Below are 23,610 nucleotides of genomic sequence, written 5' to 3' on the forward strand. Positions count from 1 at the left end.
AAACAATTGCTTGGCTTGTCATCGGGGTTGTGCATGATTTAAATATTTTGTGTGGTGAAGATAGAGCATGACTAAACTATATGATTTTGTAGGGATGAACTTTCTTTGGCCATGTTATTTTGAGAGGACATAATTGCCTAGTTAGTATGCTTGAAGTATTATTATTTTTATGTCAATATGAACTTTTATCTTGAATCTTTCGGATATGAATATTCATACCACAATTAAGAAAAATTACATTGAAATTATGCCAAGTAGCATTCCACATCAAAAATTCTGTTTTTATCATTTACCTACTCGAGGACGAGCAGGAATTAAGCTTGGGGATGCTTGATACGTCTCCAACGTAACTATAATTTTTTATTGCTCCATGCTATATTATCTTCTGTTTTGGACATTATTGGGCTTTATTATACACTTTTATATTATTTTTGGGACTAACCTACTAACCGGAGGCCCAGCCCAGAATTGTTGTTTTTGCCTATTTCAGAGTTTCGCGGAAAAAGAATATCAAACGGAGTCTGTCGTGGAATTGTCACGGCAGATGTCCTAGTATGAGGACTTAGTCGTGAGGCCAACGCATCTTTGTAGTAGCTTGAGAGGGGTTGAGCGGAATCGAGAGACGCAACACAAGACAAGGATTTAGACAGCTTCGGGCCCCGGGAAACATCATCTGGTAATAACCCTACATGCTGTTTGTGGCTAGGTCTCATTATGATCATGAGAGAGTCGCCGGTAAGCCGGCTCTTTGTGTCTAGCCCTAGAGATTGTTTCTTGTTGCTTGTCCCTCTTTGAGGTGCCCTGCCCCTCCTTATATAAGTTAGAGGGGCAGGTTACATGCGGAGTCCTAGTAGGACTAGGACTAGTCTATCTTTTCTTACAAGTTGAATACAAGTCCGGGTCTTGCTTCCTCGTAAAGGAAATATTCGTCATCCCTTTCTCCTTAAGCTAGCCCACCAGAGTATAAGCCAGCCTGCTGGGCCTTTGGTCTTGTCGTCCGTCTGATCCGCCCGCCGGGTCTCCAGTGAGTCACAATGTCCAGGCGGGTTACCTGTGAATCGCCATGTTCGGGCGGATCACCAGTGAGTCGCCAAGCTCTAGCCAGGTCTCTGGTGAGTCGCCAAGTCTGGCAGGGTCATACCGCGGGGTATATCCCCGACATTAGCCCCCAGTTTAATTTGGATTTATCCATGTTAAACTGATCCTGCAAAATAACTCAAGAACAAATTTGACAGGTTGTGCTCCGGGTTAAATATTCTTGTAAGCCGGCACCTGATCATCCTTAAGTCCTTGACATTTTCTCCTAGAATATCCGGGTCAATAGGCCAGCTTCATAATCCATTTGCTGACATTGGCTCTTATAAAGAAATATTATACAAAATAATCCATTTGAGTCGGTTTCCAAAACTCCGGCTTAATAAACATCTTAGACTCAAGATTCACCTGGTGATCTGCCAGTTTAAAGATGTAGAGACTGGCTAGTTATAATTGCCAAAATTACCGGCTTGTAAATATTGATAACACCGGGTCATAACTGTTGCCGACGCCGGGTCATTATTATTGGTGACACCGGGTCATGATTGTTGCAAACACCGGGTCAATCTGGTCTGCTCCAAACTGAGAATTTGAAGATTTTTTCTCCCTTATATGCATATCACCTGTAGCCCCCAAGTCTTAAGAGGAGAACATAGTGATAACTTAAGATTTGCTTCAATATAAGTGTTGCAACCTTGAAGAAAGCCGGGTTATTCATCTCAATCATTAGTCATAAACTGAATATTCCACATATGTAGCCCCCAAGTGTCGGGTTGGCATGCTTGCAGCAACCTGGGACTTGTAATTGCCTTATGCTCATAAAAACATCAACCAATGTAGCCCCCAAGGGCCGGGTCATTATATAATAATGAGCAGGGACTTTGTAAATATGGTCATGTAAACTTGACTAGCAACGTGTAACCCCCAAAGGCCGGGTCAGTAAGATATTACCGAGCTGGGATTTTGTATATGATTCATTGATAATAACAGCATATGATGTAATCTCCACCATGGGGCTTGAACCCACGTCCACAAGGTTAAGAGCTTTGTACTCTACCAACTGAGTAGTGGATCTTTCAATATAATGGATTAAGGCTTGTGTACCTTGAATTTTCGACAGGAGAAATTGGTAGCCCCCAAGGGCCGGCTCATTACAATGTGATGAGTCGGTTCTTCAATAAGTTGAGCAAAAAATTTCTTTACATTAGCCGCCAAGTGCCATGGTTCATGCTGGCAGTGACATGGGACTTGCATATTTGATGTGATCTCAATTTAAATAATGTAGCCCCCAAGTGCCGGGTCGTAAGCCTGCAGCGACTCGGGACTATTCTTTCCATTGTAGAATAAATCATATCCATTGATAAAATAATAGCCATTGCGCCAAAGCGACATTGAATACCTCATCTGTTGATAAGTCAATCCGGAGGTTAAATACCCGGTGGCTCTTGGCCAATGGCGATTTAATACGCCTCCATTGTAAGCCGGAATTTATACAACCCGGCGGCTTACAGCCTTTGAGAAAATCAAGAATTGATAACCCTTTTGAGACACCAATTTCAATCTTTGATGATGGGCTTGAACTTAATCATTTATGTAAGTCATAGCTCTGTAAATCATGCAGAGTTTAAACAACATATGCCCTGGCGACTTAACGTCAAAAACCAGGGCGTGTAACCACCCAAATGTAGTCTTATCCTGCACATAATTAGATCACAAGATCCCTTGGCGGTTTACCACGGGGCGGGTCATAATATCTCACATATAACCACTGTGATATTGAATTTATACTGCCGGTTTACATGACCTGTGCAGTAAGGGTGATAACCCAATCCTTAGAAGCCAAACCTTCCAAGTATTAATATTGTCATATGCTGGCGACTTGTTCGTCGAAAGCCAGGGTGGGTTAATAAAAACCACATATATATATATATATATATATATATATATATATATATATATATATATATATATATATATGCTTCAGATATGAGCAAAAAGCTTCAAATAAAATCCAAAAGTTGTTTGCAAAAAAAGAGACTTCAAAAATTTTGAGGCTTCTGATTCGAATACGATCAGAAAACCGTCCCACATGGGTTAAGCTAAGATTCGAATCCGATCATATAGCCCCCAGTGGCTTTGGCGTTGCCGATCAAGAGGGTACCGACAGCTATGTCCTCTTTGGTTCGAATACGACCTATGTTTGAACAGGAAGCCCCCAAATGACCTTGAGAGTTGTTTAACGACGCTGATTCGGATACGATCCACGTCGGTTCCCAAAGGGGGTTGAGCTATGATTCAAATATGACCAAGAAACTCCCCAGTGAGCTTGGCAGTGTGCCGATCAAAAGGTTATCGATAGCTATGTTCTCATTGGTTCGAATACGACCTATGTTTGAACAGGAAGCCCCCTAGTGATCATGAGAATATTTAACGACTCTGATTCGAATACGATCAGGGTCACACCAAAAGGGTTAAGCTAAATTCAAATACGATCAGCTCCCAATGGTCATTAAAGCAGGGTACCTATGTTTGGGTTGTGCTTTGTAAAGACTCTTTTTGGTCCCTTTAATTTTTCCTAGAACTCGAATTTTGCAAGAGATAAATTCTTTTTGAACCAGAAAAAACAGATATTGAGAGTTTCAAAGCTTTGTGATAGACAAATTTACCTTGAACCGGATTTTGAACCGGATTTGAGAGCTTCAAAACTTTGTGGCAAATAAATTTCCCTTGAACCGGATATTAAGAGCTTCAGTGCTTTGTGGGAGATGTCTAGTCTCTTGAGCCGGATCTAAACCGGAATCCTTCTTTTTAAGCCGGAAATTTTCTGACGGCCTTCAAACTTTTTCACCAATATGGCGGTAGCCTCCGGGACTGAATTATTTCTCCCTCCAATGACCCGGAATTCTTGAATGCATTGAAACCGACCAATGCTGCCGAGTCATATCATTGTAGCCCCCGAGTCTCTAGACGGCTCGAGGAGTTGGCTTTGAGATTCTCCATATTGACTATAGCATAAGGTGTATGTCATTGGTGTTGATAGCGCGATGTGAATCCACAAAAGGTTGAGGTGACTATGGCGTTGTAAGCCGGCGCGGACAGCGAGTCGGCCATGGCATTGTAAGCTGGCGCAGACACGTGAACCGGCCGCGAGGGCGGACGGGCGAGTCGTCCGTGGCGTTGTAAGGCGGTGCGGACGAGCGAGTCAGCTGGCGCGTTTGATGTAAACCGGACCGCGGTACGCGTGCCCATGAAGCCATGCAGCACCGCCGAATGTGCATCCGCGACATAACACCACCCTTTTTCTTTTAATAGCCGTCCTGCCTAAAAAATATCACAGACCGGAGTAATTGTTCTCTGATGAAAAACAATTATATTTAATAAAATAAAATCGGATGGAGATCACCTGGTTTTTTATTGGCTGTGCAACTGGCGAGCAGCACCATGCTTGTTTGTCTGCACGCATCAACTGCTACTATATAGTCTGATGCTTCACGTGGGGTGACCCTCCTCTTCTCCTTTCTTTTTCTTTGTCTTCATGTGATGAAGAAATAGCAGTAGCTTTTGATCTCCTCGTATAAGTAGTACTAGTAGCAATACATTTTGTAACACCAATTCTTTGCAGTATGCCTTTAGGTGCACCACCGCAGGAGCCTTTTGGCCAGTCAACATACGCGCAGGGACGCATCCAAAAAGAATCAGGCGCGGCGAGCCGACTGTTAGGCAGGGCAAGCTATCAGAGGCCAGCGCAGTGGGGACAGCGGGTCGACCCTGCAGCGGCTCAGTGCTCGACGGTGAGGGTGGCTCAAAACAAACCACGCTATAGCGGAGGCCTCGACAGCGAAGGAAAATGCCGGTGAGAGATCACAGCGGTGGTTTGAACCTTGAAGTATGTCTGTAATGGAGCCTGGAAACGACGGCTCAAAGTAGAACGACAGCGGAGAAGCGGAGGGCTGGTCCGGCGACTCAACACGGAACGGCAGCGGAGGAGTGGAGGGCCAGCTTAATGACTCAACAGAAGCCGCGACGGTTTATGGAGGCATATTCCAGCGGCAACCACGGCGGCTCGGACAAGAGGCGTGGCCGCAGAGGCGCGTGGTGGTGCGGCCGGCTTCGACGGAGACAGACACGAGGCCGGGCGGCTTGAGGCGCCGCGGTGCAAGTCAGGGCGGAGGCGGCAACTCATGGGTCTGGCAACTTGGTGCAAGGCCGGCGAGGCGCACCTCCACAGAGGACGCAGCAGACGAGCCGGCGGGCAGCCGGTCAACGCGCGGTCGTGCCGGAGGAGACTTCAGTGCGGAGGGTTGTAGATACAAAGGCGCTGCTGCGCAGCAGTCAACGGGATCAGCAGCAATGAGTTTGTACCAGTGGCTGGCTGGGCAGTCCGAGGGTGAAACCGACAGGGCGGCGTTGGCGGCGACGCGGCCGGCTTGACAGGAACCAAACTAGTGGAGGCGACTCTCAGCGAAATTTGCTCCGCCATCGACTCGGGCGGGAGGCAACTCTGCAGAGGTGGTTCAGGAGCGGCGAGACTCAAAGTGCGGCAGGGTCGCGAAGCGGCCACCATGGTAACTTGAGCGGGCAGGGAGGTAGAGGCAGCAAGTGACTCGGATGGCGTGGCTGAGGCAGTGCTGGCTCAAAATGGGCGGCTCATCGCGGAGATGAACGAGGGCAGCGGCCCGCGCGACAATGAAGGCAAGGTGATTTGGCGTGGCCGCTAGGGCGGACTCAGGTGGGCCACACTACGGCGGCGACCGAAACCGACTGCAGAGGCGGAAGCTGCGGAGGCCAGGACGACTCAGAGTCCGGGTCATGGCAGTTTTCCTTTCCCGGATCGGGAGCGTGATTGATTTTGGTCTTTTTGTCTTCTACCTTGTTTTGATTCATCAGACATAAGGCTAATCAATTTCCAAATAGTGTCCAATCCCTCGTCTGATCCGATAACTCGATCGGGAATTTGACCTTGTACGTATCTGCGATTTGCAACCATCAGATCCGATGAATCCTTGCTGAACCAAACGGAGACTCCCCCCTTTGGGATCTAGCAAACTTGACGTTGATGTGAATCTTCCACGCCGGCTCTAGTTGAACCGGAAAATTGCGAACTTCTCGAACCCTAGAAAAGATCCCTCCAAGAACTCAACACCACCATGCGTCTAGCCCCATGGTGGGCGCCAACTGTCGTGGAATTGTCACGGCAGATGTCCTAGTGTGAGGACTTAGTCGTGAGGCCAACGCATCTTTGTAGTAGCTTGAGAGGGGTTGAGCGGAATTGAGAGACGCAACACAAGACAAGGATTTAGACAGCTTCGGGCCCCGGGAAACATCATCCGGTAATAACCCTACATGTTGTTTGTGGCTAGGTCTCATTATGATCATGAGAGAGTCGCCGGTAAGCCGGCTCTTTGTGTCTAGCCCTAGAAATTGTTTCTTGTTGCTTGTCCCTCTTTGAGGTGCCCTGCCCCTCCTTATATAAGTTAGAGGGGCAGGTTACATGCGGAGTCCTAGTAGGACTAGGACTAGTCTATCTTTTCTTACAAGTTGAATACAAGTCCGGGTCTTGCTTCCTCGTAAAGGAAATATTCATCATCCCTTTCTCCTTAAGCCAGCCCACCAGAGTATAAGCCAGCCTGTTGGGCCTTGGGTCTTGTCGTCCGTCTGATCTGCCCGCCGGGTCTCCAGTGAGTCACAATGTCCAGCCGGGTTACCTGTGAATCGCCATGTTCGGGCAGATCACCAGTGAGTCGCCAAGCTCCAGCCAGGTCTCTGGTGAGTTGCCAAGTCTGGCCGGGTCATACCGCGGGGTATATCCCCGACAGAGTCCAAATGGAAAAACCTTCGGGAACGTGATTTTCGGAACGAACGTGATCCAGAGGACTTGGACCCTACGTCAAGAAAGCTACCAGGAAGCCATGAGGTAGGGGGCGCGCCTACCCCCCTGTGCGCGCCCTCCACCCTCGTGGGCCCCATGTTGCTCCACCAACGTACTCCTTCCTCCTATATATACCTACGTACCCCCAAACTACCAGATACGGAGCCAAAAACCTAATTCCACCGCCGCAACCTTCTGTACCCGTGAGATCTCATCTTGGGGCCTGTTCCGGAGCTCTGCCGGAGGGGGTATCAATCACGGAGGGCTTCTACATCAACACCATAGCCTCTCCGATGATGTGTGAGTAGTTTACCTCAGACCTTCGGGTCCATAGTTATTAGCTAGATGGCTTCTTCTCTCTTTTTGGATCTCAATACAATGTTCTCCCCCTCTCTCGTGGAGATCTATTCGATGTAATCTTCTTTTGCGGTGTGTTTGTTGAGACCGATGAATTGTGGGTTTATGATCAAGTTTTTCTATGAACAATATTTGAATCTTCTCTGAATTCTTTTATGTATGATTGGTTATCTTTGCAAGTCTCTTCGAATTATCAGTTTGGTTTGGCCTACTAGATTGATCTTTCTTGCAATGGGAGAAGTGCTTAGCTTTGGGTTCAATCTTGCGGTGTCCTTTCCCAGTGACAGTAGGGGTAGCAAGGCACGCATTGTATTTTTGCCATTGAGGATAACAAGATGGGGTTTATATCATATTGCATGAGTTTATCCCTCTACATCATGTCATCTTGCTTAAAGCGTTACTCTGTTCTTATGAACTTAATACTCTAGATGCATGCTGGATAGCGGTCGATGTGTGGAGTAATGGTAGTAGATGCAGGCAGGAGTCGGTCTACTTGTCTCGGACGTGATGCCTATATACATGATCATACCTAGATATTCTCATAACTATGCTCAATTCCGTCAATTGCTCAATAGTAATTTGTTCACCCACCGTAATACTTATGCTCTCGAGAGAAGCCACTAGTGAAACCTATGGCCCCCGGGTCTATTTTCCATCATATTTAATCTCCCGACAACAAGTTATTTCTGGCGCCGTTTTTATTTTGCTTTCTTTACTTTGCATCTTTATCATAAAAATACCAAAAATATTATCTTATCATATGTATCAGATCTCACACTCGTAAGTGACCGTGAAGGGATTGACAACCTCTTTATTGCGTTGGTTGCGAGGATTTATTTGTTTGTGTAGGTGCGAGGGACTCGTGCGTCGCCTCCTACTGGATTGATACCTTGGTTCTCAAAAACTGAGGGAAATACTTACGCTACTTTGCTGCATCACCCTTTCCTCTTCAAGGGAAAACCAACGCAGTGCTCAAGAGGTAGCAGCGAGCACAACAAAATCAAGACCCTGACGACGTCTCGATGGCCTCCTCTGACCCTCGAGCACGTCCAGGCCGACGGCGAGCCCCGGAGAATAGGTGAGTGGGAGACACGTGCATCGTCGTCGAGCGGCGCCGCGACAACCACTGCCCGGCCAACGGGTACGACGGCCCTAACATCGACGAGCCTGCGCTCGGTATCGGCGGGTGCCTACCTTTCGTGGTTGGGTGCCCTGCCTTTACTCGTGAGCTGCGGCAAGTTCGTTGGCCATCCATTCGCACGTTCATGCCAGAGATACCTGAGAAGTATGATGGGAGGCTGAACCCGGCAGAGTTCCTGAGCATCTACACCATCGCTGTTCAGGCTGCCGGGGGAAGAGATGAAAGGTGTTTGCCAACTACTTCCCTTTGGCTCTCAAGTCCAATGTGAGAACCTGGCCGATGCACCTACCGGAGAACTCCATTTCATCGTGGGCTGACCTGTGCCATGAGTTCATTGGCGCCTTCACCGGCGGCCATCAAGAGCTTGGCAGGCCCAGCGACTTGCAGCTTCTCCAACAAAAGGAAGGAGAAACCCTTCGTAAGTATTTATAGAGATTCAGTAAAGTCCATAGAAACATCCCAAATATCCATCCAGCAGCTGTGATAGTTGCCTTCCAATCCAATGTGCGCAACCGCCGGATTCGTTCCAAGATGAACGTGCGGTTGCCCAAGACTGTGAAGGAGCTGTACACCTTGGTGGATAAGTGTGCTCGGATGGAGGAGGGAAGAAAGTTGCCCGGAGAGGAAGATTGCACCAACATCGATTCTGAGGATGATGATGAACCAACCAGTCAGAAGAAGAGCAAGAAGCGTAGTAACAAGCGGAAGGACAAGGCAGTGATGATTGTTGGAGATTCGAGTATGCCTAGTACCGGCAAGAAGGCCAAACCTGAGGTCCCCGGCAAGGAAGCTGCCTTGTGCGCTGACTGCCAGGAGGCCACGGCTGCCGAGAAGGACGGGAAAGGTGATGGACCGTATTGCAAGATTCATCGGACCAAAGGCCATGACCTTTAAGAGTGTTATCAGGTTGAGTAGCTTGTCAAAAGACAAAGAGCAGAATATGAGAAGCATGACAAGGAAAAGGGTCAGAATGTTGCTGGCGGTAAGGGCCGAGGCGGTGAAGTAAATCGCCTCGACAAACCCTTTGGAAACCAAGGAAAGCCCGCCAGAGGTCGAGAGAAGGAAGCCTGTGATGATGAGAGTGATGGAGGGGATGAGGAGGAAACCATTGAGCAGGAGTTCCAGAAGGCCACTAACGCCCTATGCATTGACGGGGGTGCATCTTTGCACACCTCTCACCGCCAGCTCAAGCGGTGGGCACGAGAAGTCAATGCCGTGGAACCAGCGCCAGAGGCCCGGAAAACCGCTCAAATGGTCACGCACGCCCATCATTTTTGACGAAGAGGGTCATCCCCACCGCACCATAGCGGTAGGGTGTTTGCCATTGTTGGTCTCTCCAACAATTCGCAACCTCAAGGTCACAAAAATATTGGTGGACGGCGGGGCCAGGTTGAACCTGATCTCCCCGATAGTTATCAGCAAGCTTCAAATAGAAGAGGAAGAGCTAGAGATTACCGACACGTTTCAAGGAGTTAATCCCAGCAGGAGTCATCCTAAGGGAAAGATCACGTTGCCGGTAACATTTGGGGGAGAGCTCAACTACTGGACTAAGAAGATTGTGTTTGATGTGGTTGACCTCCCCCTACCGTACAACGGGATCCTTGGTCGCCCAGCCCTGGCCAAATTCATGGCGGCATCCCGCTATGCCTACAACACCTTGAAGATGCCTGGGCCACTGGGAGTCATTGCTATCCCATCAGATGAGAAGGATGCAATCATTTGTGTGGACAAGATGTACCGGGATGCAGTCGCGGCAGAGGCAGCGGCAGCAGTAGTTCCCGCCAAGGAAGGCAAGGGAAAGAAGAGGGATTGTAGGGACTCTGGCAAAGAGTCCGGGAAGCGTGCCCCCACTGAGTGCACGGCACCCTTTGACGGCGTGCCGGAGTGTTCCAACAACAAGAGATCCAAGGTCGCTGCACCCCAAGTGAAGAAGGTCCCGGCAGGGTGGCTGGCGTTGATGGTACTTTCACTATCAGCGTCGCCCTTGATGACAAATAGGAAAGCGCACTTGTTGCCTTCCTGCAGTGAATGTTGATGTGTTTGCCTGGCAACCATCTGATATCCCCGGTGTTCCTAGGGAGGTAATCGAGCATCACCTTGCTGTCTGCCCACACGCCCAACCTGTCAAGCAGAAAGTCTGAAAGCAGGCCTTGAAGAGGTAGCAGTTCATTGCAGAAGAGATCAAGAAACTTGAAGCAGCTGGTTTAGTCAGAGGAGTGCTACATCCCACATGGTTGGCAAATCCAGTGGTAGTCCGGAAGGCTAACGGGAAGTGGAGGCTTTGCATAGATTTTACATATCTCAACAAAGCTTGCCCGAAAGACCCGTTTCCATTGCCGCGTGTCGATCAAATTGTGGATTCCACTTCAGGTTGTGATTTGCTCTCCTTTCTGGATGCACATTCTGGGCATCACCAAATCTTTATGTCCAAGGAAGACAAAGAGAAGACATCGTTCATCACTCCATGTGGTACGTACTGTTTTATCCGTATGTGATACGTCTCCAATGCATCTACTTTTTCTAACGCTTTTCCTCTTGTTTTGGACTCTAATTTGCATGACTTGAATGAAACTAACCCCAGACTGACGCTGTTTTCAGCGGAACTACCATGGTGTTGTTTTTATGCAGAAATAAAAGTTCTCAGAATGGAACAGAAATTTGCGAGGATTTTTTATACAATAAAAGAGAATTTCGGGAGCCAAGAGCCACCGGAGGGGGGCACCTGGGTGGGCACAACCCACCAGGGCGCGCCTGCCCTCCCAGGCGCGCCCAAGTGGGTTGTCCCCACCTGGTGGCCCCGCAGACCCTGAAACTGACGCTATCAAATCCTATTTTTCCAGAAAAAAATCAGGGAGAAAGAATTATCGTGATCCATGAGACGGAGCCACCGTCACCTCCTGTTCTTCATCGGGAGGCTAGATCTGGAGTCCGTTTGGGGCTCCGGAGAGGGGGATCTTCGTTCTTCGTCATCACCAACCCTTCTCCATCACCAATTCCATGATGCTCTCCACTGGGAGTGACTAATTCCTTCGTAGGCTCGCTGGTCGGTGAGGAGTTGGATGAGATTCATCATGTAATCGAGTTAGTTTTGTTAGGGCCTGATCCCTAGTATCCACTATGTTCTGAGATTGATGTTGCTATGACTTTGCCATGCTTAATGCTTGTCACTTTGGGCCTGGGTGCCATGATTTCAGATCTGAACCGTTTATGTTATCACCATTATATCCATGTTCTAGATCTGATCTTGCAAGTTATAGTTACCTACTACGTGTTATGATCCGGCAACCCCGGAGTGACAATGGTCGGGACCACTCCCGATGATGACCGTAGTTTGAGGAGTTCAAGTATTCACCGTGTGTTAATGCTTTGTTCCGGTTCTCTATTAAAAGGAGGCCTTAATATCCCTTAGTTTCCATTATGGACCCCGTTGCCACAGGAGGGTAGGACAAAAGATGTCATGCAAGTTCTTTCCATAAGCACGTATGACTATTTATGGAATACATGCCTACATTATATTTATGAACTGGAGCTAGTGCCGTATCGCCCTAGGTTATGACTGTCACATGATGAATATCATCCAACAAATTATCGATCCAATGCTTACGAATTTATCTTACATTGTTTCTGCTAAGTTACTACTGCTATCATTACTGTTGCACTTGCTACAAAATTACTGCTATCAATGTTACTGTTACCATTGCTGCTGTCACTATTATCAAAACTATCAAATTACTTTGCTACTGATCACTGATACGTCTCCGTCGTATCTACTTTTCCAAACACTTTTGCCCTTGTTTTGGACTCTAACTTGCATGATTTGAATGGAACTAACCCGGACTGACGCTGTTTTCAGCAGAATTGCCATGGTGTTATTTATGTGCAGAAACAAAAGTTCTCGGAATGACCTGAAACTTCACGGAGATTATTTTTGGAAATAATAAAAAATACTGGCGAAAGAATCAAGGCCAGGGGGCCCACACCCTTTCCATGAGGGTGGGGGGCGCGCCACCCCCTGGGCGCGGCCCCTGCCTCGTGGGCCCCCTAGAGCTCCACCGACCTCAACTCCAACTCTATATATTCGTGTTCGGGGAGAAAAAAATCAGGGAGAAAGATTCATCGCGTTTTACGATACGGAGCCGCCGCCAAGCCCTAAACTCTCTCGGGAGGGCTGATCTAGAGTCCGTTCGGGGCTCCGGAGAGGGGAATCGGTCGCCATCGTCATCATCAACCATCCTCCATCACCAATTTCATGATGCTCGCCGCCGTGCGTGAGTAATTCCATCGTAGGCTTGCTGGACGGTGATGGGTTGGATGAGATTTATCACGTAATCGAGTTAGTTTTGTTAGGGTTTGATCCCTAGTATCCACTATGTTCTGAGATTGATGTTGCTATGACTTTGCTATGCTTAATGCTTGTCACTAGCACTACAAAAAAAATACACTTCCGTGATGATACGTGTTTGTCACAGTAGGTCGTGTTTTTTGTCATGCATGTACATCCATGACAAATTTATGACAGAATCAAGATAGTCATACCTGTGCTGTCGTAGAAGTGTTCCATGACATTACCAAAATTATCATCACGGAAGTGACGACTTCCATGACGATAAATCGCGCATCACAGAAGTGCTTTCGTCAAGGGTGACCGACACGTGGCATCCACCGTAACGGAACGCCGTTAATCTATCGGGTCGGGTTTTGGATCCGATAACCCGTTAACAGCCCCGACCAATGGGGATTTTCCACATGTAAAATCATCATTGGCTGGAGGAGACACGTGTCAGGTCCGCGTTGGCACAGGTGTCACTCATCCAATGGGCGAGACGCGCCTATGATATGTTGACACGTGGACCGGCCCATCAAGTTTAAATGGGCCGGCCCAACTGAAGGCCCACAAGATTTTGCGGACCATAATGGGCCGGCCCAGCTAAAGGCCCACGAGATTTTGCGGACCATAATGGGCTGGCCCAGCTAAAGGCCCACAAGATTTTGCGGGCCATAATGGGCCGGCCCAGGTAAAGGCCCACAAGATTTTTGTGTGCCATAATGGGCCGGCCCAGGTAAAGGCCCACAAGATTCTTGCGGATCATAATGGGCCGGCCCAGCTAAAGGCCCACGAGATTTCGCCGACATTAATGGGCCGGCCCAGCTGTAGGCCCACAAGATTTTGAGGACCCTAGTAGGCCGGCCCATTAACTGGCTGCCATGTTTTGGGCCAAATGCCGGCCCATATTTGATCCGGTCCATTAATGGCCTGCCACGCTCCGGGCCTAATAGTGGCCCATATGAGATCCGGCCCGTTAAAAGCCTACCACGTTCTGGGCCAAATTACGGCCCAGATCAGGTCCGGCCCTTTAAGAGGCTTTGGGCTCAATTATGGCCCATATCAGATTCGGCCCGTCAACTGGACACTATGCTTTTGGGCCCACTTGCTAAAGGCCCACTTAGTAATTCGGCCTGATATTAGTTTTGGCCTGTTAAGGGCCCGTTTAACATTTCGGCCCTATATTAATTTCGGCCTGTTAAAAGCCCGTCATATAGTTGGGCCTAACTACGGCCCGGTTTGCATCCGGCCTGCTCGCAGCCGATATCTGATTGGGCCAAACAAGGACCGAGACAATTTTGGCCTGTTAAAAGCCCGTGATTTGATTCGCACAATCATGGGCCGGGGTTCATTTCGGGCTGCTGCCGGCCCGTGAGCTGTTCGGCACGTTTCAGGCCCAACCTACATCGTGATTGCATGACGGCCCGATTATGTACCGTAATTTTACGGTTTGGCCGGTTTACTGCGAAGACAGGATATATATACAGTAAAATAACTGCAGCATCGTGAATAAGAAAAAACCTAGACTATACAATAAAGAAATTACGGCATATTACATCCACTGGGCATCAAAGTTCGCCACTATGATAATAAAGCACAAGCAGACAGCAGATTACATACACTGGGCATCAAAGATCGCCACCAGTGCAAATAAACACGCCGACAAAATAATATACAAAACCGACAGCACTTCAATAGAGTTCAAGAAAGGTTAGCCCTGCTGGGGAGCTGCAGCGCAAGCAGCTGAGCAAGATGATGAGACTGCGCTTGTTCAACACTTATATCTTCCTCACTCTGAAAGATAAACAAGCAGACAGATGACAGGTTTTGCACATAAAAGTATCAGTGCTGACAATTCATCACATTTCTTACTGACGAATAAAGTGACACAGTTTAAAATTGCATTAACACAATATGGTATTGTTCAGGTCAAGACATGGCAGGAAATGACATTGTGAAGGAGTTGGCAGCTTCACGACACCACTGGATTACAGATCAAGAACTCATAAGTATCAATGGTTAGTGTGCTGTCAATTTATACCATTTCAGATTGGCAAATAAAGAGACGGTTTAAATAATAGTAGAATGATATGACATTGTTCATAGTTAAGACATTGCAGAATATGACATTGTGCTGTAGTGGGTAGGTTCACCACACCACTGGATTACGGATGAAGAACAGAAGCATACATGCAGTGCAAAAGAAGATCACTTGCTCTGTATAGTTTAATTTACATGGTATGAAGAAGGAACTTGGTTGTACAACTGAAAACTTAAATTGAGAAAGGACAAACTTTTGTTTATGAACTACATAATAAACTTTAAACAAGCAATTTGATGCAAACACCAAAAATAAACAGCTGTTGCAGTCATGCCTAACCAAATATATACAACAAAGTTTGAAGGCTTGAGATGGACAAACTTACATTATTGGTGAAGACAGGCTCTATAAAGGCCTTGTCCATGCTGATGGGGGGGGCAATTCAAGAAGTTTACCACAGAATCTTCTTCAAAAGCATTGCCTTTATTCTACATTTTGTTAAGAGTAAATATAGATGTGATAATATACGAAAAAATGGAGAATATTTAAGATAAGATGAAGAGTGATGCTACATAACCAAGTAGCTATAAATGTAAGTGCAGCGATACAGGCAAAAGGTACAGCCAAGAGCAATGCACAGCTAAACTTCTTCAGTACCAACCTTATGGTAAGAGTAAATATAGATCTGATGTGTAGAAAATGGAGGGCAAAGGAAAATAAGCTGCAGAGTGATGGTACATGAACAACTACCTGTCATTATAAGTACACTGATAAAGGACAGCATGTACTTACAAGAACAATGCAGAGCTAAAAAAACATTGGCATTGGATATATTCTACACTAATGTAACCATTCATACAGATCAGATAATTTGGAGCGAACAATTGATAAGCAAGCTATCATGCATACTGCTGTCACATAATGAACCAGGTATGTATGCAAGTACAGTGATACAGGACAACAGGTACTAACAAGAGCAAAGCAGCGGGCAGCATATTTGCGATATCCTGTCGTTCTTGTCAAACCGGAATTCTTCTTCGAGCAGATTTCCTGCAAAAAAGATCCGTAAGGCACATGCGGAAAAGTAGAAGTTCAAATTGTCATGTGATTTCATAGACAGTACCTCATCCTGGGAACGAGACCAGTGCATAACAAGGTTTTTCCATTCAATGTCTTCTAAATTTAGCACAGGAGACTTCACCGGAAATTCGTTTATAGACTTGCCATCAAAGTGTGATTTCCTCAGGTAACACCGATACTGCTGCAATGCTTCCTTGAAAAGCACAAGCAAGCTTTGCTCGTCATGACTATCCAGATTGACCCTCGCCTAGTTACAACAATGTAATGTAAATCATTGATGTGTTCAATCAGCAGAAAACAGGAAAATAATAACCATGAATAATAGCACTTACACGTAAGTTGGACAGGAAGATGTGAAAATGGTGTTTGTCTTCACAATAATCTTCCCATGATGGGAATATATGCACGTAGTCCCTAACAACATTGAAAGCATTGTCTTTTAAACTGGGAATAAATGGAATGGGGTTCCAATCTGCAGGAATTGGCCGTCTCTGCAGTTGGGATAGGTCTTCGGCCGGTGGACTTGCTGTACTTTTTGCTGGAGTGGGATTTTTCTGTGGTACAGCTGGTGCTATGGCAAATGAAATCGGTATACCTTTTGCTGGAGTGCAGGTCCTGTGTGGTGGGGCTAGTGGTGTGGCCAGTGAAGTATGGGTACAGTCTGCTGGAGTCGGTCCTACGTTTTGTGTCACTGGTTGTACAGCCAATATAAGTGGGGTGCTGTCTGATTTCTCCGGCACCACCACGTTTTTCAAGGACTTTGCTGGTGCTCCTTCAGGTTCGGCAATCACCCTCTTCCTTTTTGATGTCTGATGCACAAGAACAGCATTTGAGTGGAAAAACATGGTATGATGACAGATGGAATATGTATTGATAATGGATGGGCATGGCATCTCGACATATATGATGAGTAAACTAAGCAGATGGCGGTGCAACAAAGTAGAAGAAATGCAAGACAACATATGCAAGATACCCGCAATCAATAAAACATTGCCAAATTAGAACAGGCACCTTGATGGGTGAACAGGACAGGCCATCTGCCTTTGACTCCTCGAGGTTAGAATAGTCATTAGGATCATATTCTGAACAAGAATCAACAGGTGGGGAGCGTATGAGTTTCATTGCATCCAGAATGGCACTCAATGCCTTGGTGCCAATTTTGTAAGTCATTGCAGTGTTTAGCTTCAAGAGTGGACTGCTGCTAGTGCGACACAAAGCAGCTACACAGATCATAGTGTAGATATAACGGGGAAAACCTTAAGCATCAGAGTAAAATCAGCAAAGTGGAACTTGCTGGAATATATGTGCTAGTATTGCCGGTACGGCTAGAAAGGCTTCGGATACCAGCTCTCTTCAAGTGAAGGTGCGGTACTGTTAATATCAGTGTTACTCTCAAAGGCGACACAGCTCCCCGCATTTCCTTGCTATTCTTATAGGATTCAAGTGGGCAGGTGACTACAAATCCTATTCCTATGTTTACAAGATCCTACGAATCAAAGAGGCTCAAAGTGTCCATCACAACCGACCGTATAGACCTCTACACTGCAAAGTCCCTGCTCATCTTCAGTACAAGGAACATACTGTACCACTATCATACTCCCTCCGTTCCAAAATATAAGTCTTGGTAGAGATTTCCACTATGGATCACATACAGATGTATCCAGATACATTTTAGAGTGTAGATTCACTCATTTTGCTCCATATGTAGTCCATGGTGGAATCTATACAAAGACTTGTATTTAGGAACGGAGAGAGTACATATTAAAGAAGAACGGAAGAGGAACATGGTAAAGAAGAGCAAGCAGATTTTGGATAATAAAATGTTGGTTGCGCAGTGCCCACACATGATGAACCAGAGCGCATTAAGAATGCAACTCCCAGCTGTCTCTCGACCATTTCAGGCGGTTGGATGAAGATCCTACGTCTCCTAACCCATCTTCTTCCTCGTCTCTGATTCTTCCCATACAGAACACCGCACGGGCTGCCGGCCGGACCACCGGCCCCCGCCGCCTGTGTTCCTCCGCCACCCCCACCCCCACCCCCGCCCCAACCCCCACCCGCGTCGAGTTTTCTTCGTTCGGCGAGGCCCCACAACCACCCGAGCCCCTTCGTTCGCACCGGCGAACTCCGGCGAGCTCTGAAAAATCGACTGACCCAATTTTGAAATTTAGTCTACTGTGATTTAACTAGTGTGGAATATAAAAGGGGAAAACCATAAGCATTGGGAGTATAGTGTTGAGCGTGCCATGGCGGATCTGAAGGTGCAAACCGGACAAAGGCAACTTCGCAACCAAGACAAGAAATCAGAGTAAAGCAGTGGCGATCTATTTTCTTGCTGCGATAAATAAGTTGAGCAGATACGAAAGAGTACCGCCTCTGGTGCGGCACCGTGTACGCATCTGCTGAGAATTTGATGGTGCTGCAGTAGCGATGGCTGTCGGCGGCGTGGAAGCAGATCTAGGAGGGTAGATGGTGGCGGCGGGGCGCGGTGGACGAGACGGTCGTAGGAGCGGCGCCGGCAAGGTGGACGACGGCGGGGATAAGCGAGAGGACGGGATGCAAGGATCCCGGTCCGAAGCCGTGGATGAGAGAGGTCGATCTCTTGTAATGGACGGCGGCGGCAGGGTATCAGCTCCGGCATGGTGGAGGAGGACGGCGGTGGATAGGGTGGCGGACGGCCGCGGACGGAGGAGGGTGGGGTGGAGAGGGTGTTTTGGCGCCCACGGAGTACGAATGGGGAAAAGGGAGATAGAGAGGAAGGGGGGAACCATGTATTCAGGGCGCGCTTGTCTCAAATGCGAGGAAATTTACAAACTTAGCCCCCGTTTCAAATTTCTACTACATCACAGCAACATTAGTCGGTTGGGGATAGGACGGTAATCTCGCATACACCGAATATTTGCCGACGAGAGTTTGTTTTTGGCGCCCACCGTGTATGAATATGAATCGGGGAGGGAGTCGATTTCGGCCGAGGACACACTGTGTTTTGGCGCCCACCGTGTATGAATCCGGGTGAGAGGCGGTTACGTCACGTTTGGGTGAAATTACAAACCTACCCCTATCGAAACCTATAGAAATCCAGCAGATAGGCTTTGCGTGGCAGGGATAGGCAGTAGTGATTTCCATCTCGCAGATTTTGCTTTCGGGCGGTTACTGCGACTTTCCTCGCTTCGTTCAAATTTTGCAGAGTGCACGTTTACCGTGCCAACTCAATTCGAATCCCGTTTGTATTCTATTTTTTTTGGGCGGGATCCATTTTCAATTGGAATTACATTTTATATACATCATTTTTTTTATATACTTTCAAAAGCACAACAAAGAATGCTGCTCCTTTATATGTATAATATGATTTACAAATACAACGATCTCGAAATCTTAAGGTTGAATTCAAAAAAAATTAACCAAATTATGTTCTACTAAAATGTATGGATCAGTAATATCTACATATTAAATAACATAGATGTGCGTGAATTCATATGAGTATGCATGTTTGATAGATCAATTTTGGTTCGAGTATGGATTACATATATCATCATCTCGAATTCAAATATTTGAATCCCTTTTTTGTTCACTCCTTTCACGCCCATCTCTCTCGCATGCATGCTCCTTCAGGTAGCTATCACTCTCTTTTCTCCAGCTCACCCGCACGCTCACTTCATGTTTCTCCTATCCTCGCAAACATGGTCTCTCGACGTCTCCCTTGAGAAGTGTCACACTCTCCCTATCATTATACATTACACGGTTTTCATTATCTCTCACGTCTCTACTGTTCTCTGGTATCACTCGGTACCTAAGCTTTCTTTTTCACCGCCACACACACAGTCTCCACTCGTCTTTCACTTTGTCTTTCTCTCTATGGGATTCTCTCACACACCCTATATGTCTCTACATATGACTCATACCAATAAAATTACTCTCTCTCTCTCTGTCTCTCTCTCCTATAGACACAACATTTGTTGCGGTCTCCTTTTCGTCTCCATCCCAGACTGACATTATTCATTTGTTTACCGATCAGACAACCCCAACTACCGTCTCCTCTCTCTCTCTCTCTCACAGACACACACACACAACTCCTGCTTCCACTCCCCTTCCCGACTACCGTCTCTCTCTCACACACACAAAACTCTCGCTTTCGCACCCCGACTCGTATTTCTCTCACAAACATTTATCGACTAGCTAGCCTCTAGATAGGTTTATACACCCGCACACTCGTGCTTCCACCATCGCATACATGTCTCTCTCCCGCTCCTTGTATCTATGTAGATTTTTCTTCCCTTCTTGAGACACGCCCACGCCCTCTCGATCGTGCACACACACACTATCGCCTCATTTTAAGCCGATACCTATCGCACACACACTCCTTGTGTCTTTGTCACACATGCACTCCGTCCTCCTCCACTCTCCCTCTCTCTCACACACACATGGGCTTTTTGCAACAGCTAGCAAGATGCCCATGCGTTGCACAGAACATCAAGATGCATTTGTATGAGTAGTTTATCTTGTGGGGGAAAGGATGAACGAGGGAAGGCCTTATTTGCAAATGTGGAGAGGGGTGTGGGTATCTTTTTGCAAAATTGCCATAGTTTCCTTCCTATCCATCAGATATAGATCGGACGGCCTATATTGCAGGATGGTAGGCACACGATCATCACCGACAATGCTTTTTATAAAAGTAGGGATAAAAATAGAGTTGGTGATGATAGTGGGTCTGCCATCCTGCAATGTAGGTCGTCTGATTTATATCTGACGGATAGGAAGGAAAATATGGCAATTTACCCGCACTCTTCACCACATTTGCAGATAAGGCCTTCCCTCGTTCATCCTTTTCTCCCACAAGATCTTGATGTTCCGTGCAACGCACGGGCATCTTGCTAGTAAGAGTAGAAATTAGACATATACCACTTCTCGAATCTTGAAACCAACAACATTCCTCCCTTATCTCATCAAAACCGCCAAAGGAATATATTTTGAGTGAAACATAACATATTTTCAGTGATATACATATTTCAAAACTAGACTTTTTTTCTATCAAATCGGTGAGTATGTATTAATCTACTTTGATCGTGTGGCAACGCATTGGCACATTGCTAGTAGTTATTATAATTTTTTGGACACCAAACAAACGGTGGAGTACATATACGAAGAGAAGAGGCACACGCACACAGTCGGCCTCTCGCTGTCTCGCACACATGAGTGTTACGTAAAGGCGACGTTAACAAATAAACCCTAAAACCCTAGGTGCACGATTGCTGCATTCGTGGGTACCGGGTACGTGGTGGAGCACCTTTGTAGGATTAGTCAGCTCGCGTGATAATTTGATCTGTAGGAGTTGATGGTCGGGACCACAGGTGAACGACTTGGAGCGCGGTGGCTCGCCAGTTGCCACAGATCGAGTAGCCACGTTTAAAATATCGTTTTTAGCGGGGTTAAGAGTTCTGATTTTCAATGGCGCGTTATAAGTAGTAAGTAGTTTTTAGAACGATTGGTATGGAGCAAAAATGGAATTCATAGTACTACGTACCTCCTTGGTGTATGGTTGTATGTTTTTTTGCGATGGAGGTTGTATGGGTTTATGTTGCGAGATGTTGAACCTGGTAGTTCTAGGGCAAATACTATGGTTTAGATTTAGATGCTGGTTTTCAGTAATAAAATCGGAAGGGGAAACCCTTCTTTGATTAAAAAAACTACTACCTCCATTCTGGTTTACTAGTCCCCATCGTACTTTGGGTCAAAGTTTGTCCACGAATTTTACTTGTAAAATGTGAATGGAAAACGAGATTTTGTTATACCCAAACAAAAAAGGACTGGAGGGAGTGATTGCTCTGACACGGACGCGACCTCTCATAGCGCAGGCATTGAACCGGCGCGCCGGCCAAGAGGGCTGCACTCGCTGCACGCTCGGCTGAGCATGCCTCCTCGCCGCGTGCAACCAGCTTAAGACTGCCCCGCCTGCCTTCATTGAATCCGCGCGTGTGCCGGCAACACGTCCTTCCGTGAGCCGGCAGGCATTTTAGAACACAAAAAATGACTAAAATATAATTAATTTATGCATGGTCTTGACTTGTTGTGCTCGCACTGGTAGCAGGAACTAGTAGAGGATTTACTTTATTTATAACTCTCCTCACATTTTTTTGGCTTTGAAGTGAATCATGGTTGTGGACATTATGTATGAATGTGCAGATATCTATGAACATGAGTTTGATGTGGAAGTTGAACTTGGAATGTCGGGCTTGCGCGTGAACTATACCATGTCCAATGCTTCGTCTGTTATTGTTTGGAAAGTAATTGTTGTTATTACATGACCCAAAAAAACATTTTGTGCCACATCAGTAGATGCACGGACATCACAACAGGCATGCTGACTGGATAAACATTTGAACCTAGCTATTATGAAGGAAATTTTGTATTGACAACAGTTTTAGATAGCAGGAGACGCCTAGCCTGCTCTGCCTCTACTAGCTTATTTCTGGCTTCTTCCATCTCTTCTTTGGCTTGGGTGAAGAGAGCATCTGATTGCTCTTTTCGCTTCTTCAGGAACTCAGCTACATTCTCAAGGGCTGCTGCACGCTTTCTTTCAGCATTTACTAATGCCACGAGGACACGAACAACTGACGACTCCACCTGGCTTGTGTGTAATCCAGCATCATCTGGGAATTTGCACCTTGTGTCTAATCCAGCATCATTATGGAACTGGCACCTTGTGTGTAATCCAGCCTCATTTTGGAAACATGATCTCGAGGTTGACCATACTTCCCTCCTCGCAGGAACTGCATCCTGACATGAAGTTACTTCTTTTTTAGATCAATACTCAGAGCAACCTATATCCATTTAGTAGAAGCCAGATAAACAGAACTCGGAGAAGTGAATTCAAAAGGAAAAAAATTAAAAACAGACTACAAGGTGAGAACACCCACTTCCTACATCAAGCTAAAAACGAAAGCATTAGGACGATTAAGACTCTTCTTATTACACATCAAAGAACACCACGCTTAAGAGAAACAGAAACTACAACATATACACATCGAAGAACACGAGGCTACACGAAAGTAATTGAAAGGGTGTTACTTACCAAAGCTCGTTTTACAGGTTCGGTGCAGCTCCTCTTTAACTTGCCACGCTCCTTGAAGATGTCCCGAATATCCCGTGTTTGGTCTTCATTGCTCCTCTGCATGTTCGCACTCGTGGTTTTAAAATCTCAACATGGCAAGAAAAATATACTACTAGTAATACTCGCGCATCTTGTGGGCAACATTAAAGCACTCGTCTGCCATGTTAGAGCATCTCCAACAGAATCGCAACGCGCGGCGCTTTAAAAAAGCGTTTACAGTGCTGAGATCGAGAAGTAGATACTAGAGAGTAGAGGATAGTTCTCAGCATAGATAGATAAAAAAAGATAATTCAACTACTCCTCGTCGTCCGACTCCTCGATGATGTCCTCCTCCGATGTCTGACTGTAGGCGTGAAGATACCGATCGTCGTCGGATTCCCAGGGCGACGCTGCTCCTAGCCTCATGTTGAATTGAGCGTCCGCTTTTCGCCTACGCTTGTCCTCGCGATAGGCGGCTCGCTCCGCCCTCCTCTTATCCCTCTCCGCCCTCCTTTGCGCGTAGAACTCGCGCTCTTTGATGATGTCCTGCGGGAAGTGTTGGCGCCACAGCGCCATGGCTTCCTCGTCCATCTCGGCGATGCCGAGACGGCGCTCCCGCCTCTGGTTCGCGACGATCCTCGTCGGTGCTAAGCCGCGGCAGAGGCGCGAGCTCCTG

The sequence above is a fragment of the Triticum aestivum genome, chromosome 7D (assembly GCF_018294505.1).
Source record: "Triticum aestivum cultivar Chinese Spring chromosome 7D, IWGSC CS RefSeq v2.1, whole genome shotgun sequence".
NCBI classification, from domain to species: domain Eukaryota; kingdom Viridiplantae; phylum Streptophyta; class Magnoliopsida; order Poales; family Poaceae; genus Triticum; species Triticum aestivum.